The sequence below is a fragment of the Agelaius phoeniceus genome, chromosome 13 (genome assembly GCF_051311805.1).
Source record: "Agelaius phoeniceus isolate bAgePho1 chromosome 13, bAgePho1.hap1, whole genome shotgun sequence".
In the NCBI taxonomy this organism is placed as follows: domain Eukaryota; kingdom Metazoa; phylum Chordata; class Aves; order Passeriformes; family Icteridae; genus Agelaius; species Agelaius phoeniceus.
The window spans coordinates 6,237,450-6,256,956 of NC_135277.1; the positions used below are offsets into that span (position 1 = coordinate 6,237,450).

Here is a 19,507-nt window from a genome sequence, read left to right on the forward strand (position 1 = left end):
TTGTTCCTTCTAAAAAACCTGCATGAAATTGCCAGTGTAACGCCAGGAGAAGAGCTATTATGAGTAAACTACTTATTTGTTTCAATACAGTGTTTAGAAGCATTTATTTTCACTCCCATTTTGGCCCTGAAACAAGAATGCTACAGGCACAGAGCCAGCACTCAATTATCCAGGGCAGAAAGGCAGGGGGACAACAAGAATAATCCAGAAAAAGAAGCAGCAAAGATAACACAAAACATTTGTAAATTAGACAATAAGAACATATTAGGTACTTTCACATTTGGGATAACAACAACATTTGGGAAAAACAACAAAAAGTCTCCCAAGGACTCTTGTAAATGGTTTTCTGAAGGGAGCAGGGACAGATTGAGCAGTGTGGAGCAGGGCAAGAGCCTCTTTGTTCCCTCTGGGGGAAGGCATTGCTGATGGACCCCTGTGCCTGGTGAGGGGGAACCTCAGCAGGGCTGTGCCAGCACCAGCCCTGATGTCACTGCACTTCAGAGATGCCCCACAAAGGGGTTTATTTGCATCTGGGTGCTTTGCTCACTCTCCTGATCTCTCTGGGGGTGTTGCCTGGCATCTCAGTGCATTTATAATGCACTTCATTGCAGCTGTCTCAGCCCTCAAGTTCCTTATCTGGAAACTTTTTAATTCCCAAGCTCCCTCTCTATGCATTTCTCAGGAGCTGGAGAAATTATCAGAGCTGCAAAAAAATTCCCAGAGACCCCCATCCCCAGGCAAGGCAAACCCAGAGACCCCCATCCACAGGCAAAGCAAACCACACCAGCCAACAACAGCTTAGCCAAGCAGAATAAGCTGGTATGGTCAGAAGCAACTTCACCTTCATTTTTAAAATGCAGGGTGCAAGCTAATTCCTCATTTTTCAAGTGCAGGGTGCAAACTAATTCCTCCAGGCTGCTGGCACTGGGACCTGGCTGGATTAATAAGCAGGGACAAAGCAGAGGTGCCCCCAGGCAGCTGCTCACACACAAACCCAGTGCACTGAAGCCTTCAAGGCTCTTCTCACCTGGAGCAACATGAGGGACAAAGGAAGGTGGTGGGAGGAGAAGTGCCAGGTTGTGTGAGCTGCACTGAGGGGTTGTCACAGGCACATTTTATGGAACATCCTTTCCTTAGGATTTTTTCCTCCTGAGAAGCTGAGAGGCCTCAGGAACAAAATGTAACCAATGGTTATCTGCTGCTGTGGAATGCAACAGGTGCATCTGTGATTGGGCTCATGTGGTTGTTTCTAATTAATGGCTAATCACAGTCCAGCTGTCCAGACCATCTCAGTCAGTCACAAGCCTTTGTTATCATTCTTCTTCTATTCTTAGCCAGCCTTCTGATGAAATCCTTTCTTCTATTCTTTTAGTATAGTTTTAATATAATATATATCATAAAATAATAAATCAAGCCTTCTGAAACATGGAGTCCACATTCTCATCCTGGGACCCCTGAGAACACCATCACAAGGGGTCACTGCTCTCAGGGCAGCAGCAGGAGCTGCCAGCCCCTGCCCAGTCTCTGCCAAGCTCAAAGCTGCAGCAATGCCACTGTGTCTCAGCCCATGCTGCCACTTTAAATTAATCCCCAGGGTCTCTGCCTGTGCTGTCCCATGTTGTCACAGGAGGACCAGCCATGTCCCCTCCTGCAGTCACCTTGTCCTGGGTGCTGGGTTTGTGCTCCATGGTCCAGCAGTGCACTGGGGAATTTGTGCTCCTCGAGCCACAGAGCTGCTCAGCAGGTCTGTGCCTTGCTCCTGTAAAGCCTCACAGGGGAGATCCCTGCTCACCTGCAGAAGCATTTCATGGCATGTGAAACGAGGGGACAGGCTGAGAGAGCAGGAAAAAAGGGATTTATTCCCCCAGCACACCTCAGCCCCATCTCCCTTCCTTCCCAGCCCCGCTTGTGGCTCCCACCAGGATTTTATAAAATATCCGTGTCACATTTGCTGTGGTCACTAGATGGCATCAGTGCTTGTCACTCAGCCCCCCAGTGCCATCTGGGTGACAGGGCTGCTCAGCCTTGCTCTCAAAACACGATGGTGCTCCTGCAGCCCATGGAGGGTGGCACTGGGCACTGTCAGCTCCCACACATCTGCCACAGACACACTCAGGCTGGGCCCCTTCCCTGTCTGCGTGCTGAAAATCACAGCTTTTAGCACAAACTTTCCTCTAAGTGTGAAGTTTTCAGGCACAGAGTTGAAGGGGGCATGTAGCAGAGACTGCCATGGCTGTGATGAATGAGACAGCATTCAAATACCTTTGGAAACTGAACATTAATTATGAATTTCTATGTAAATATGGTCAAGCACATAGGGACATGCTGGGCCCCGTATCAATGACAAATGGAGGCAGAGGGACAAGGACCAGCCAGTTCTACCCTCCAGGCAACACCCCTGGATGCAGCAGTGCTGGGCTGAGGAGGGATGGAAGTTTGTCCTGTGATGATCTCCAAACCATGGTCAGAGCTGTCTGACCATGTGTGTACAGGGAAAACCACAGAACTGGTGTTTGCTTCATGGAGCGAAGCCCAAGACAAAGAACGTGGGAAAAGATCCTTCACCAAAAGCAAAAAGGAAATATTTTCCTCTTTTCCAAAAGCAGGGACCTGTGGCTGGTGATCCAGCAGCAGCAGGGAGATGCTTGCAGAGAGAATTATCTCAGAAAAAGGCAAACACAGAGAAAGCTGTGGCCAGTGCAGGCACAGGTGACAGACGAACACTGCCCCTCCTCACTCTATTGCATCTCAAATGTGTCAGAAACCAGCCCTGTGCTCAGGTATTGGAATACCTCATTTCATATCCTGGTGGCTGCAGGAAGGCAGGGTTTGCTCTGCCATGTCCTCACTAGAGGGCAATGTGGGATAGAGCATCCACTGGAACACCTATCTAACATCTTACCAAAGCTATTAAATTATTATTCACCTCTAGGCTGGCTTTAAAAAACCATGTTAATTGTGTTTTCTCTTTTTCTGTAGTTTGTTCTAAAAGCAAGAAGAAAACAACTGGTTCACCCTGTGCCCTTTTTAATCTTTTTTTGAGCCTCCAACAAAAATCCTAGGGTTGCAATAATAGTATTTTACACTTTAATTCACAAATCAAGCAGATTGTGGAAAAACCCAAGGCATGGACTGTCACAAGGGATAGTCCAGGGTCTGCACAGAGCAGGACCATGCTCAAGGATCAACCAACATGCTGCTGGGAACAAAAACCAGGCTAATTGGGATAGAACCTGTGGCTGAACATCTGTGCAGAATTGAGGACACAAGGGGAAATTAGGCAAGTTTGAATTAGCTTAAGACATCCTTCCTCTTTTGAGAAATCCTGCACAACTGCCACCACCCCTGTGTTAGGAGAACACTTTCCACATCACCCACCTTGCCATGCAACCACAAAGCTGCTGCTTAGCAGAGAAGGAGGTCTTGAAAAAGCCATTTCCCCAGGGCTGGGGCTGCTGCTAAGAGCTAAAATGTGCTAAATTTGTGGCTAGCTTTAATACCACTTGCTTGACCCTTTCCCATGCTTCCTTCTAACTTTTAGATCAGTCTGATTTGATGGAGCCAGAGGACACTGGTACCAGGAGCAAACAGATCAAAGGTCCTATGCTGGCTCCACCTGCCTCTTGGGAAACTCCCACTGATGCAAATAAAACCAGTGATCAGTACAGGTACTGAAATTTGATTTTTATTTTTTTTTTAATCTCTGAGGTTTTTTTTTTTTTTAATTCTTACTAAATTATGGCAGCTCTTAGGAATACTTCAGAGAAGAGAATTTTTTTAAAAAGGCAACTCTGTCTTGGGACAATTCGAACAATTTGTTTGGTAACTCTCAAACACTTCCTTCCAGCTTGTGTCCTTTTAGAGCACAATTAGATCTTAGTTTGAAAACAGCTAATAATTTTCAGTTTACCTGCTCTACTCCCTTCATCAGTCTTCCTGCCTCCCAAAAAGGCAGGAAATAAAAAAAGGCAGCAAAGCAGGCTGCACTGAGAACTCAGAAATGTCTTCCTCCTCATCTTTTCAAATGGAACAATTTGCCAACTCCTACTTTGTCCTGTCAAGTAACATTTTCCCAGAGCTGAGGAAAGGATTGGGACAGAGGCCAGTATTAGATCTGACATTTTGTGATGAGACTTTATCACCAGCAAGGCCCAAGCCTGACAATGCAGTTTTCCATCAGAGCCAAGGGAAGGAGCAGCAGCAGGTCCCACATCTGTGGAGGGACGGTGGCACAGGGATGCTCTGAAGCACACAAAGTGCACAGAAAGCCAATTGCAGACAGGGATATAAAGGCTGTCAGTATTCCAATAATAAAGAGCTGTTCCTTGGTGTTTCACAGTAGCAACAGGACCCTGAAACACAAGGGTTGCTCACAGGGTGAAGCAGGTGAAGCACGGACTCAATCCCTGCAATGAATTAACTGGGAACAAGAATTCCCAGGAGAAGCCCTCCTGGCTGGAAATAAGGCATGGAGGGGACACTGCAAGCCTTGCCAGCCTCACCTAGGGGCAGCCAGAGCACCTCAGGTACAGCTCAGTGAGGAGTAAGAGCAGGTTCAGCACAGTCACAGGCTGAGGATAAAGAACTCGTGGGCAGCTAAAGAACACCAAGGCACTTCACTTCAAAGCCTCGGCCTCACCAGGGGCTGAAGACATGAGGAGATTTATTCTGGAGAGCTGCCAACACTCTCCAGGCAAAGGTGAGCTGGGTAGGTGAGACAGGAGGAGGGAAAGCAGCATCTCCCACAGCAGAGCTGGCCATCAGAGCAGGAACCACCAGCAGTGACTCACACAGCACTTCCCAAGCACGGGCAAACCCCTGGTGTAGCAGAGGATACTGCTTTATTTAGCCATGGAGTTGTCACTGCTGCCTGCTGGGTCCTCTGGAGCCAGGTTGTTCCTGCCTTGGCATTTCCATGAAATTAAAGAGTGGGGAAGATTACTCACTGTGCTCCTAAGGAGCAGCACACCTTCAGCAAAGCACATGGCCAGAGGAATACCTCCTCCCCCTTGCACCATCCCAAGGGGCACCTCTGGTGGGCAGAAAGCTGACCAGTTTGGCAGGTGTGGGAAATTGCTGCAAAACATTGTCCTTGCACCAAATAACCACATCCCTGAGGAGGAGGGGATCAAGGAACTCAATGTGATCTCTGTCAGCAACTGGGTGCTTCAGTGACCATCACAAATCACGGGTTTTGGGGTGTGTGGGGGGTAGGGCACAGCACAGACCCACCTGCCATGGTCCTGGGAGTGCTGCTGTGGTCATGGGACAGCATCTGGCCAGGAACATCACCCTCAGCCCCCTGCCTGTGCAGGAGCAAGCTCTTTCTGAAAGCACAAAGGGAACTGGCTTTGCAAAGCACGAGATAATCTCAAAACCCTGCTTGTCCCACATTTCCTGCTGCGTGGAGCAGGCCAGTGTAAAGGGATTACTGGAATATTGTAATTCAGGGGCTCTGTGACCTGCCTTTAAAGAGACACCAGCCCAGCACAGCCTGGGGGAACCAGAGGCATCCTGGTGCAGACTGGGGATGCTGCATCCTCCTGCACACCAGGGAATGGCTCTCAAGGGGATAAAGGGATAAAGGTTCCACGCTCACACCCGGTGGGCAAAGCTCCTGGCTTCAGTGGCTCTTCTCTGACTTCCACCAGTTGATGTAAGCTCAAAAATGCACAGTAAGGGTAGATGGAGGCTGTTTCCTATCCAGATGGCTTCTTTGTACAGCAAAACCTGCTGGAGTCACCCAGCACTGCCCATCCTCTCTGGCAGACAGCGTGCCCACAGGAGTGGAGGGATGCCTGCATCCCTGCCCAGCCCTTGGTCTCTCATCCCCAGCTTTGCTCATTTACCATGGAAAACACAATTTTCCCTGCCACTCAGCTCCCTGTCCACACAGCCAGCTGCCCATCACCACCTCCTGCTCCCTCATGGCTCCTGCTCACTCACACAGCTGAGGGAAAGGTGAAGAGGTGGTGCTGGCCCCGTGGTGTGTTTGCATTTGTTCTGCCTCCTCAGTGCACCCACCGAAGCAAAGGGGATGTTCAAACAGGCTGGACAGATGTTTCCAAGTGCCTGCAGCTGTTGATTAATGAGGAACAACTTTGGGACAACTCACTTTAATGTTTAGACTTTGTTCTGGTGGGGATCAAAGCAGCTCCAGCCCTGTATTGGCATGAGGCGCAGAGGAGTGAAGAGGCTGGGGGCTCATCCCATCTGTACAGTAGCACACACATGATTTATCAGTTCTGCCTTCAGCAGCTCAGCACCAGCAGACCCCTCAGACACCTATTTAGGGTTGCTCAAGTGATGCCAAAGACAGGCACAGATGTCCTGGCAGCTCCAAGGCAGTGAGAGGCTGAAACCCCTGCTCAGCCATTCCCCTCCCATGGACCATTCACTGCATCTCGTTACCTTTTAACACAAGCCAGTCCCTCCTTGGGATGTATTGCAAGATGCACAAATACTGTGCAGTGCTTTAGTGATCCGGAACACCAAATGTGTCAGAGCAAACTGAGTTTTAGTTCTGAGCTCTTCTCATTGATTCCACTGTTAGAGCTCACTGCCTGCCTCTGTGTGTGCAACACAACCCTTGGAGAAAGATCTGACAGTGCTGTCCCAAGACATCCTATTTCTCTCTGACAGACTTGCAGCTGCTTTTGGGCCAGCAGAGCAGCTCCAGAAAGCCTGCAAAGCAAAAGCATGGGATTGAATCTGACTTCTCCCATTTCCATGTAACCACTTGTGACGAGAAAGCCATATGGGGGTTTAGTTTCTTTCAGCCAGTGAAAGAAATTATTACAGAATTTGAAATCAGGCAGCCTTGGACATCTCCCATCCTCCCCTCTTCTCTGATCAAGCCTTTTATCAATATACCAAATCAGTTTCAGCAGCCTGTAAAATTTGCTCTTGCTTCATGAATATTTGGGTTTTTAAAGCAAGCTACTCACCACTGTATGCAAATACTGCAGAATGACTTATTTACCCCCGTGTTTAATAAGACTTAATAACTGCAGCTAAAGCTGGTTGGGGAGTTTCATTTACTTGCAAGAGGCAATAAAAACATGCACCCATGCTACAGATTTAAGAAACTTCTAATATGATTCTTCCAAGGCTGGAGAGAGCCCATGGCAGTGGCCTTTGCCCTGCCTGCTGGAAAAGACTATTACTCCAGTACAGTTTTTGTTCTAGCCTATATTTAACTTTCAGATGTTAATCCCTAAAGGGGTTGCTTGGACTTGAAAGCATCTTATATGGAGGTTTCTCCCCAGACTATCAGGGTCCCTTTAAATATTGATTTCCATCAGAATTTGGGATTTCCCTAAAGAAATGTCTGCTGACTTAGAGATGAAATCTATTTTCTATAGCAGGCATTTTGCCTGGTGAACCACCCTGAATTTTCAATTATTACCAAGCCTTAGGTTTGTTTTATCAGCAAATCCCTGTCCTCGGCACTATCAAGGCTACATGTGAAAGGATCAATGTTATATCAACAACTGACAGTCCCAGGGGATCCTGATGCACACACAGAATGTTTGTTGAGTGGCACAGGAGGGGATTTTTGCTTTAGGAGCACAAGCTCAGCATCCAGCCCCAGATTTTCCATAATGACTAGGTGCACTTGCAGCAGCTCAAAACACATTCATTAACTGGTTTGTGCCTTCATTCTGATGAGCACAGAAATAAGGAAAACCCAAGCCAAACAAAACCAATACCCCCCTCCCTCCAAAAAACCCCCAAAATATAACCCCAAATCAACCAAAAAGCCAACCCAGAGCCCTATGCATATTGGCTTTTAGGTTCCTCCTTTATCCAGCTGCTGAAACAGGATCACCAAAAAGATGGCAGAGAAACAAATCACACCACGGGAAAAGCTCCACAACCCTCAAACCTGTGTTTGCAAGCAAAACAAAAATTAAAGCAGCCAATTTGTGAGCTCTGCAAGGTAAACTATGGGGATGTGCTCACTACATAAGTTTTGGGATTTATTTGGTCACACCAGTTAACACTGGGAACAAACTGTTCCCACTCCAGTTTTCCTCCCTACCATCTCAGTCCCCTCCCAGGCAGTGGAGGGACCTCTTGCTGCATTTCTCTCCTCACTGATGTGAAGCTGGAGAAGAAATTTGCTTATGCTAATCAATCCCTGGCACCAGCCACACGAGAGCTAATCCACTGGCAATCTCCACCAGTCTCTGCATATTTAACCAAAGCAGGGAACACTCACAGAGGATTATGAACGCAGTGGCATTGTTGTAGCAGTGTTTTCCTACTTGAGCTGCAATCACTCTGATGCCCTGTCTCTTAATATTTACACACACTCTAGGCACAAACAGCGTGAAGAATCACATCGGTGCATGCAAGCAAGGTGTGTGCCTACAAAAACACACACACCACACAGTGATTTAATATATCTCCCTGCACCTAGTGCTGTCTCCACCCTCTTCCAAAATGCTCATCTTCATGCTGGTTATTTCTATAAACCAGCATCTCTTAAGATAGGCATATTGCTTAATCCTCACAAGGATCTGTCTCCTTCTGCAAAGGTTTTACAGGTAGTTGGACACGCATTGCAAGAGATTAGAGACTCAGGCTGAGTTAGGAAGTCCAGAAAAAGAAGCTCGATAGTCAATTTTTCTGCCACTTTCTGCAAAAAGGAAACCAAGAAACAAACAAAGTTTGAACCCATGTCCTGTCCAGTCAGGCGCGTCACAAAAAGCCGATGCTGCGCGATCTCTGAAAAATAAGGACAAGCCACTTGTTCCACCTACCCTGCTGGCTCACATTCCTGTCCCTGAAACTTGCTTGTTATCACTTCAGAAGGAGCCAGCTCAGTTTAAGAGGTGGGTACAAGCACGTTCCTAACTATAGCGTGCAAATCCAGGGCAGGCTATTTCCACCCTGACGCACGAGCCGCGGATTCCACACCTCCAACACACGGCGCAAACACACCAGCCGTAGCCGTGGGCTTCAACCAGCAATTTCCACCTTGTAAGCAACTTTTCCCTTCTGCTAATTACCTTGGGAGGCAGCCACCAAAGAGGCTTTGGAAGGAAAAAAAAGCCACATGCTCCAACGCCAAGTATGGTTTTTCTGAAGGGCTGAAGCCGCGCGCCTTCGAGCCGCGCTCGTCTCCCCCCAGCCCTTAAACACAAACACCTGTTTCACCAAACCCACGATGCCTCTGCAGCCACAGATGGGCAGATTTCCTTGTGCTATTTCCCAGGAATTGTGCCAACTGTAGGTTTGTATGGAAATATACTTCTAGAGCATTTCTCTCTCTCTCTCTCTCTCCAGCACTGCAAGTCTGCTCTGAGTTTGCTGGCTGGTGTCCCCTTTAATACTGGGTGGTTTTGATCCTACAGAAGAGTGTAGGGATGCATTAAAGATCTGCACAAAATTCTTCCCAGCCCTCTCTCCCCTGCTTGGATGAGCTGTCCACCACCACCTGCGAGCACAGCCTGGTTTTGCTCAACAGAGAGACCCTTTCGAGGCTCTTGCACATTTTAACCTCCATCACTTGAATTCTGCACAAGTCAAGCACCTCCTTATACTCTAAAATACACTGGGAAAAAAGCCCCCAACATGCAATTGAGAGTACAATGAGCTATTCCCACATGGTTCTCACAGCCTATAAAACGTGAATTTTGGCATTTGGAGGTTGCTGCAACACCACCTTCCCTTTTTATTTATTTATTTATTTATTTTCAGCTGTGTACTGAGCTCAGAACAGACACAACATGTTCTTTTGAGGAAAGAGCTGCCAGAACTGCCTCCCTCTCTCTCTAACCTCAGTCTTGGGGGTATCCCTTCCCATCCCACACACCTTAAATGAGAACGTGTTCAATTTCTCACTGAGGTTTTATGTCAATACAGGCAGCTTGCTGCTTGTCTAAGCAATGATTAGTCAGGAAGAAAAGGTCAGCTCTTTCCTCCCTACTGGACCTCTGACATATCTGCCTCACCATTTGAAAAACTCTTCCCTGCAAAATTCCCCTCTGCTCCTTCCCACTTCTCACCTGTCTGCAGCAGAGGGCCACTGCTACATTTCCAGTCTTTTTCACGTCTCTAAAAGCATTTGGCATTTATTTCTTGAGCTGACAGCACCTGGGATTTCAAGACCCTTCCTCTTAGCATCATCCAGAGGAAGGATTTTCCAGGGTTGGATGACACAGACTCATCCAGTCAGGTCAGGTATGGTGCTGGATACCCCAACAGCCCACAGCTGCCCAAATCCTGCTCCCCTCCCAGCTGATCAAGCTGTTACATACACACAAATGAATAATCCTCCATCCCAAACACAGCACCTGCTGCAGAATGGGACGCTCTGAACAATGGCTGAGAAGTTCATATTCCTGCTGTTCAGGCATTTCCGTGCCAGGGAAGCCCTCCCACTGCCCCACATCACCCCTGCTCCAGTGCTTCCAGCCCAGCTGATGGCTCCCTGGGAACATAAGCAATTCTAATTTATTCTTCTCCTTTTGTTTCGTGTTTTCTCAAAAGGTCTTGGGAGGAAAAACTCAGAACAATTAAAGACGCACTGTATGGTTTGTTCATCTGGGAAGGAAAGCAGGAAGAAAAGAGCATCCAAACAGCCAACAGTTCCCTCAGAACTGCCAGGGCAGCTCCTGCCCTCCTAAAAGCCATGGGCAAAACGTTCACTTTTAGCAAGAGCAGTTCTCACCCATTGTGAGATGTCTGCTCAAATCTCCTTTGCTTGGCTGCTGTGCAGGTACAGACTCTGCTGCACGGTGGAGGATGACTCACAGGCAGCTGGCACTGGGTAAGCCCAGCCTAAATTTCTGAGGCAAGGAGAGGCCTGGGAATCACCAGTGACGTCAGGCAAGCTGCTGGGAAGCCAGTGCTGATAACAGTTATCTCTGCCCACCATTTAAGAAAGTGCCGTGCTTTCCTCTGCACAATAGATTAAATCTGCTCTGGTAATGGCTGGGCTGTCAGGAAGGAAAGGAAATTGAAAACAAAACTTGTGTTGTTCTGCTTCCTCATATTGCAAACGCCATCAGAAAAAAGCATTTGCTCTTGACAATAGTCATTCTGTGCCCTGACCCAAATCTCACTGAGCTTTAGGGGAACTCTTGCACTGATCTTAACAGGCTTTGGATCAAATCCACCGTTTTCTTCTTAGAGCAGATAAATATTTGTTCTTACAGACATTTAGGGTGCTGGCCTGGGACCTGCCAGACTTGGCTGGACACAGGTATCTCACACCTCCTTGCCTTACCCATCTCTTCCCTTTGAGGTACCCCACTGCAGAGGCTGCTCAGCCCTTGGCCATGCACAGCAGCTCCAGCTGCTTCCTTTGGACCCTGGCAGGAGTGTGCCAAGGTGTCCCAAAGCATCTGTGGGGATCACTGTAGGGTTGGAGGTCTACCTGTGCTTTGTTTCGTGGCAATGCTACTTCTCAACAAGCTCTATGTAAACTTCTCAGCAAGAAAAAATTCCTAATTCTAAATATATATTGTTTATGGGTGGGACAGCACCATGCTCCCACAAAACCTTCCAGGCAGGCAATGGGGGTGATCCAGTCTGACAACCCCTCCAAATATCCCCATCCAATTACCCCATGTGGGGAATCTGAGGGATGCCAGATGCCAGTCTGTTCTGGGGGATGGGGAGGCTGGCTGGATGCAGGATAATCCCCAGCCTAAGATTACTTCCAATGTAATTGTTTAGCAGTTGCTCACACCATCAGCACAAACCCTGCAGGCTGGATGCAGAGCACTGTGCTCCTGAGAGTGTTATTCAGCGTTTCATCCCTGGTGCACAGCCCTCCCTCCTCTTGCCAAAACTACAAGCCACATGGGTGTTTTCTTGAGGTTTCTTACAAAGTCTATGGGGAGCTGCCAGCCTCTTCAGTGCTGCTTTCACAAGAGTATTTTCTTTTGTGCCAAGGAGGACCCTGTCCCTGAAGAGTCTCTTTCTGCCCAGGGGAGAGAACAGCTGCTGCTATCATTATGGGCTTGTCTCCCTCAATTAAACATCCACAGCCACAGCTGAAAGATGAAACAAAGCCCTTTTTTCCAGCCCCCCAGGAAAGGGGCTGGATGGAGGCTCTGGGAGAAGACAACAATTCTCCCACAGTAGACCTGGAATTGTGTTTTAAGTTGAGAAGTGAATTAAAAGCTGCTGAATATCCCATCTAAAATCAATCACACCAGAATGGCCTGGTTAAGGGTGTTTAGTGGGACATTGTCCTTGCCTTAGGGAAGCAACCCTAGTTGGCCAAGCGAGATGAACACAGGAAGGTTCATGATGGCCTCTTATTACTGAAACAGATTATTCAAAATTCTTCATATTACTCCTCCTCAATGACCTTTCAGGAGCTAGTCGGACTCTGCAAGGTCACTCTTCTGGGAGTAATGGCTTTAATCATAAATACCCAATTTCCACTTTGTTCAGAGAGGTCCACCTTGGAATTTGATATTTTTTGATGAGCTTTATGTTTTCAAAAGGGTGAAGGTCTGGATTTGTTCTGCGTTTTTTTTCTTTTATTTGTTGGTTTGGTTAAAATAACAAACCACAAAAAAACCCCAAGCCTTTTAATTTCCAAATTTTTGGCTTCAAGTGCCTTCTCTTTGCAAGCATCCCTTCATCCTGATTAGACAAAAATGGAGTTTCAACCAAGTAACTGCAAACATCTCCAAATAGTATTTCTAAGAGTCTTTTTGGTGCTGTCTCTCCTGCTCATCTCCAATGAGGCTCTTTTAATGAATTCATGTCGACTCTCTCATTTCTCTGTTTATTACCCCTCTTCCAGCATTCACCCCCTGGAAGATGTTAACCCCTTAGGACTACACATGCAAATGAACTGCTCAGAAAATGAAACATAATTTCAGACAGCCATGCTATTCTGGCTGGATCTGAGCTGGACTCAGAGGTTTATAGAACTTGTTAGCACCCACATGCTGCACATCCTGCCAGCTGAATTGCCAGTGCTGCCATTTCCAAGCCCAATCCTGTGAAGCAATCCAAGTTAAGATACTCATATTTTAAAATAATCCAGCTAAAAAAACCACTGCAGTGAGGAATCCTAGAGAGTCTGTGACAGGAAGCTGGAAACAGCAATTTCCAAACCAGCAAATAGAGCTGCCTCTTTTATCATCATTTCACAAGGTTTATCTCTGCTGCCAAGTCCTGGTACGTAGAATTGGTCAAAAAGCCTTTGATGGACCAGTGCACCATAGGAAAAACGCAGGGGAAGAAATCAGCTAAATCAGCTTTATGAGACTGTGGCTGCTTATCCTTACTTCAGTTTTTTTTTTGGGGGGGGGAAGAGGACAGGATGTTGAAAGTTCCTCCCATAAACTCAAAACGAATCACGCTATTTGATTTGGGGTCGAAAAACCAGTTACTTCGCAGAGTGCGTGATACAGAGCCAAATTAAAAAAAAAAAAAAAAAAAATTAAGAGTCAACAAAAACCATGGAGCTTTCAAACGCTTTGTTCCCAAAACGCGAAGTTCCAAAGCTTGCCCCTTTCCCTGCAGCAGAGGAGGCAGAGCCGTGGTGCGCGGAGCCGCCGAGCCCCGCGGGACGCGCTTGGCCGGCCCCCAGAAACTGCCACATGTTTCAGCTGGTGTGGCTCTGGACCGTGATCTACTTTCATTGTTTTTGGCAGAGTTTGTCGCATTCTTTTGGACAGTAATTACATTTTCCAGGGCAGGCTTCCTGCCAGAGCTCGGAACGATGACCAACAGGCCCTTTTTAACCACCTGCTACGATTCCAGCCTTGATTAGTTATTAATGGGCTGTGGAAACCCACTGCAAGAACCACCCTTTCTGGGGATGTTACCAGGCAGGCTTGAAAGGAGAACAGGGAAATACCATAAGCAACAAAGACAGAAATTTGGAAGGTTGTAGAGAAACCAGAGAGATTTTGTAGAATGGTACATGAGTGGGGACCAGTTTTTAAGTGGGGACTTGCTTTTTCCCCACTGTTCCCCCATCAGCTGGGATTGAGCAGCTGTGATATGACATGACATGACATGACATGACATGACATGACATGACATGACATGACATGAACAACCCAATGCTGATGATACCTAAAAAATAGAAACAAAATTCCTTGTAAAAATCCAGGGTCTTTTTCACCCAACAAATCCCAGGCTCCCATTTTCTTCTTGTATTTTAGCTGACTCTGGGGAATGGGAGGCTCGAAAGCATTGAGTTTCTGCAGGTGTTGGGCACCTTCTGACTGCCTCCACCCAACAAACATCACCTTCATGGGCTCATTCATATTTAACAGAGAGCGGGGGTCTTAAACACACTAAATTCTTATGACTGCCATGAATACGTTGTCCTGGAATAGGTCCATGCTAGCTCCCAAGTAGCAACAGCCTGGCCACAAATGTTGTCTGTATTTACAGATATTGAAGATGCTTATTATAGGGTATCACAGAGAGATCTCAAAGCACAGAAGCTCATCTGTGGGTTGGTAGGATGTAGCAAGTTCACCCTGGCAGGAAAACTGGTCTTTCAGTCTAAAGGAAACCTCTAATTTTCTCCACCTTTTAATTTCTACTGTCTGATTTTTACCATCTCATTGTTTCCAAAAAGAGAAATGTTGGTTCAGTGGCACATGGGGATCAAGCCTTGCATGAGGACAAAGTCACACTGTCCCTTGTTGAGGGGCAGTAATAGCCTCTTGTCATTGCATGTCACACACCTCAGGTATTTCCTCCATTAAACCACAGAGGATTGAGGCACCAAGAGGCTAAGGCATATAACCAAGGATATTCCCCAGGCTTCAGGGAATGAGGATCCTAATCTTCCACCTCTTTTCTCCTCAGCTGGTACCCAGAAATGCCGAGATTCCACATTAGATACTTTAAAATCTGCTGTGATGGATCCCTTCTCACAATTTGTGCTGTCACCCATTGAAGTTTATGTCCTTCTCCTTTTAATAATCAAGTCTTAATTTTATTTTCACTCACTGAGCACAGAAACAAGGCAAGGGCTTGGCACACATCACAGGAACAAAGGACACAGGTGCCTGGCACCTTCTCAAAGCAGCAGTCCCAAAGTGAGTAACCACAATCACACTCAACAGGAATTTCTGTTCTTCACAGGTACCAAATTTTAAAGGAAACGTGACCAACAACACTGCTGATGTCCTGCACAGCATCTAAAACTCAAGAAAAATCCCCATTAATCTTGGTTTAGGCTCACTTAAATGGCAGACCTCTTTGTAGACTTGGTTGTATGTATTGTCCAGGGTGCATCAAGCTCTTTGACAATTCTCTCACTCCTTCCAAGCCATCAGGATTTATCCAGCCAGGCTTCCCCTCTCAGCTGCAGCCTGCCAGGCCTGGTTTGCAGCTTCCCTCTGAGCAGATCTCAATAAAACTACCCACAGGAGCTTGATAAAAATTAATGTGGAACTCTGCCTTATGCCACCAGATCTGCATCCTGCAGGGGCTACAGGGAAACTCCTGACTTGGTTTTGTGATAAAGCCTCACCAATGGAATGACCATCTCAGGGGAACATTCCACCTTCACCTGCACTCTGTTCTTTGATCCCCTCCAGGAGGTTTTTAGTAATAAAGCCAGCACTATAAGGATCCAGAACAGGCACACAGAAGGCACTCAGCATTTATTGTGATGATTTCTGCTTTGCAAAGCAGCCATATGTCTGCCAGAAAGCTGCTCTGCTCCTGCCAGTGTAACCCGAACCATGGGGAGGAGAAGGGGACTTAATTTTTCATATTGTCCAGGTTTTGCTCCTTTTCTCAACTCTATAAGCATTTAAAGTTAATTCTTCTCTTCAATATTTTTCTTTTACCTGATCAAATCCATGATTTAATAAGGAGATAAACATCTACAGACACCTTGGAGGTTCCTCAGTGCACAAGGAGCTGCCAAGAGAAGGAAAGCACACCACCACTCACAGATTTAGGGGCTTAGATTGTTCTGTGGAAGGCTTGGCAAAGCCACAGTAAAAAGAAAAGATTTTTCCATCTCTGTGAAAATAATTCCTTTAGTCCAATGTCGAGACAAATCATCAGCCCTTGCGATTTATTTTGCCAAAAGAAACATTCAAGACACTTCACTGAAATTATTGAAACATTATGTGTTGATAGAGGGGGAAAGTAACTACCAAGAGTTTGTTTCATCTCAGTACTACATAATATAAAGAGATCTTTTGTTTCCACCAAAATACATAATGTTGACAACCTCCTGTTGAATATTTGGATAAATTTGATGCAAAACACTTCAATTTGAATGAATTTACCTTACAAAACACTTGCCACAATGAGAAGTGTCCAGCAGACACAACCCAGCAATCACTTGATGTGCCTTGTTTTCCCAGCAGAAAGGTGCAAGGATCACAAGGGGGTTCTGATCTGGATGTGACATTTATGAATGTCCTTAGATATGGAGGATGTAGCAGAAATCTCATTTAGCAGAATTCTAATCACTGCATCTTGGCAAGACTATGCACAAGACTCTAGCAGGGCTTTTCTTTAAAGGAAATTACCTGGGCAGTGAAGTTATGGAGTGTTTTCATCTCCAGTGACTAACTGAAGCCTTCAGGCAAATTATTACACCTCCCCACTTAGGAAAGATAAAAGTTTTCTTTGACACTAAATGACCATTAAGCATGTAATACTAATAGGGGACAGTAACCATTCAGAATGGTAATTGAAGTGTGTGCCACGAAGGACAGTTAGGAAATATGCAATTTTCACAGTCTAAATAGGTTGGAATCCATCTAGGTCATGACTTCAGTAAATGTATCACTGCTCTGCAATATTATGGAAAAGCTGTTGGGTCACATCTGCTTTATCACCACAGTCAATGTAGGACTGCTCTTCCTGGCTTTTGCAAGGGGATTATTTTCAGGTGTCCAGATGTACAACTTTACATTCATGCTCATTGTTAACACTGGACTAGTGAGCAAGAGGAGAAAATGAAGATAGGGGAAAAAAAATGTTTCATGTGAAAACCACTATTCCTTTCAGCAGCAGCTGTAACACACAAAGAGGTGCTGACTGACACAGTCTGAAATTCAAAAACCCTTCTGGTCACACAGAGATCTATGATGCTGTTTATAAAGGACCCTTCATCCGTGCTGAAGTGACAACACTACACAGGCACTGCTGCAAACAGCGTGTTTAATCCTGCCTTTTGAGTGCTGTCTAGCACTGATCCTGCCTTCTACACACTGCTGGGTAAGAACTGTGCTGCATCCTCCCCATCTGGCCATGGCAGGCAGTGAACAGAGCCCTGTGCCCCCCAAAACCACCACTTTGTGCCACTGCTCCTCCTCCACGGCTTGCAGAGGAAAGCGCTTGTGGTCCTGTCACAGCCAGAGGAGATAATGTGGAGGAAACCAGGTCACCTCCTGTACACAGAGGAGACAAGCTGTTCCACAAACCTTTACAGCCCTTTAATACCAGCATTTGAAGCAACTCTGGGCTTGCTGAAGAGTGGTTTTAATGTGTTTGAAAGGGGGAAAAGGAGCTTGATGAGAGCCATGCTGCACATCCCAGATACAGCACCTACAGATCTCCTCACTGCCCCTGAGATGGGCACAGAAAGTCCATCCCTTTGCATAGGGGAGCTTGCTTTGGTTTCACTGCTCTCACAGCTTTTGTCATGGGCGATTATGAGACCTGAAAAACTTTCCAGACTGAGCAACTCCACTTCCAAACCTCCTGGGTGCTGCTCACTCAGCACTTCCAGAAAAAGTGCCAGTGAGGACTACATTTTTATAACTTGCCAAAGGATGAAGAGGCCACTTTACCATTATTAGCCCAGATTTTAGAGTATTTCTCCCTCATCTGCCTCCAGGAGACCACATCTCAATTGTTTCCCTTGCCAGAGAAGTACCTGCACCACTCTCAGTCTGATCCCAGATTTTAGATTCCTGAATTGCAACCAAGCCAAAGGTTTCTCCCTAACTCATATGCTGGCTTAGGGACTGAATTTTATTGCTCAGAAAGCAAACAGGGGCGGGGGGGGGGAAATAAAAAAAGTGGCAGGAACAGTCAAAAAAAAAAAATCACATTTGTTACACACTAGAAATCCACCCTTTCACTAACGAGAGCTTCTCTCTCCACAGAGGTTCTCAGACACATCTACATAAGAGGCTTGACTGAGCTTAGCTCTCTGGAATATGTGTCACACCAGACCCAAATCACAGTGCTGTGATGTCATGGCCAGCAGCAGCTCAATTCCCAAGACTTGCCTTTTTTGCACCAAAATAGCAGTTAAGCCTGAACAGGAAGTTCTGAAATATTCATAACGATGGAATTAGAGGTAACACTTAATCCTCATTACTCACTATTGGTATTTAGGCAGCATACTGTCTGCCTCCTGAATAATCCAGAGGCAGAAGGCAAAAGAAGTTAATGTATGTGAACAGGGCACTGTCATTTCTGAAAAGTGACTCCGTGCTGCCTTTTGGCTCCGTGTAATCTTGGTGGGCAGAGGCAATGCAAATTCCTCTCCCTTTACCTGTCACTGTAAGAGAAATTAGAGCTGGCATGAATAAAGAAGGGAGCAGGCAGCTCCATCACATTCTGCTTGCAGCTGCCTGGAGCTGTATTTACAGCCGACACGAGTCGCATCCAAACTCCCCAGACTATTTAAGAACAGTTTGGTGAGGGGTTCTCCATTCCTACACCACCAGGTCCGCCCAACAGCAGCAACAAATGTTGCTCTAAGACTTAAGCCACAGACAGACATCCCCTCTCCAGTGCAGCCATGACTTCTTTTTTACTTCTCATTGTGTTTTTTGCTAGCAGTCAGGGCAGCTGGCTAAGCCATCATTGCAAACACATCCTACCTCCTTCCAGCCAAGAGGAGCCAGATTAGCAAAGACCTGCTCATATGCTCAGTCACCTGGCTCATTTTGGTTTAGGGATGGATCAGAGGAGCAACCCTGCCTGCTGGGATCAAGGGTCAGCATCTCTTAAATACCAACTAGAGAAATAAACTGCAGCTGACACAGTAGAGGCTAGAAAGGTCACATCTCTGTGGCCTTGGTTTAGTAACAAGACTCATTTCAGGGACTGCACATTCCACAGTCCTTGATCTCAGATTATTTTGGGGAAAAAAAAGGTCAAAATATTTCCTTTCTCCCCTCTGAAGAGAGAACAAACTGAGAGAAAAATACCACCATTGCTTTCCACTGCTGGCCAACAGCAGAGGAGACAACACAAGCCAAGATTTTTGGGGTCTTCCCAGCACTCCATCCCCAAACATCTCACACACTTTGTGCATGACACCATCCTATGTCATGTTTATCTTCCTGTGGGGAAGGTGCTGTGCTTTATCTTCCCTCTATTTCTACAAGGACCTGAGAGCAGCAGCTAAGCTAAGGGTCCATCTGCCCCATCACACAGATTCCTTACCCTTCAGCCACGCTTTTCTCTCTCTCTCTCTCCTGGATGAAAGCTCCTGTTTCATCCCACTACCAGGACCAAGGCATCTCACTTCCACTCAACCCAATAAAGCCCTTCAAGAATGGAGGCTGCTGTATTC

At 46.5% G+C, this 19,507-nt stretch overlaps 1 protein-coding gene across 2 annotated transcripts in view; it reads right to left on the reverse strand.

The window, feature by feature from the left end:
* Positions 1 to 19,507, reverse strand: part of SLCO3A1 (solute carrier organic anion transporter family member 3A1) — a 141,571-nt gene that overhangs the window by 38,351 nt on the left and 83,713 nt on the right. The window lies entirely within an intron of this gene.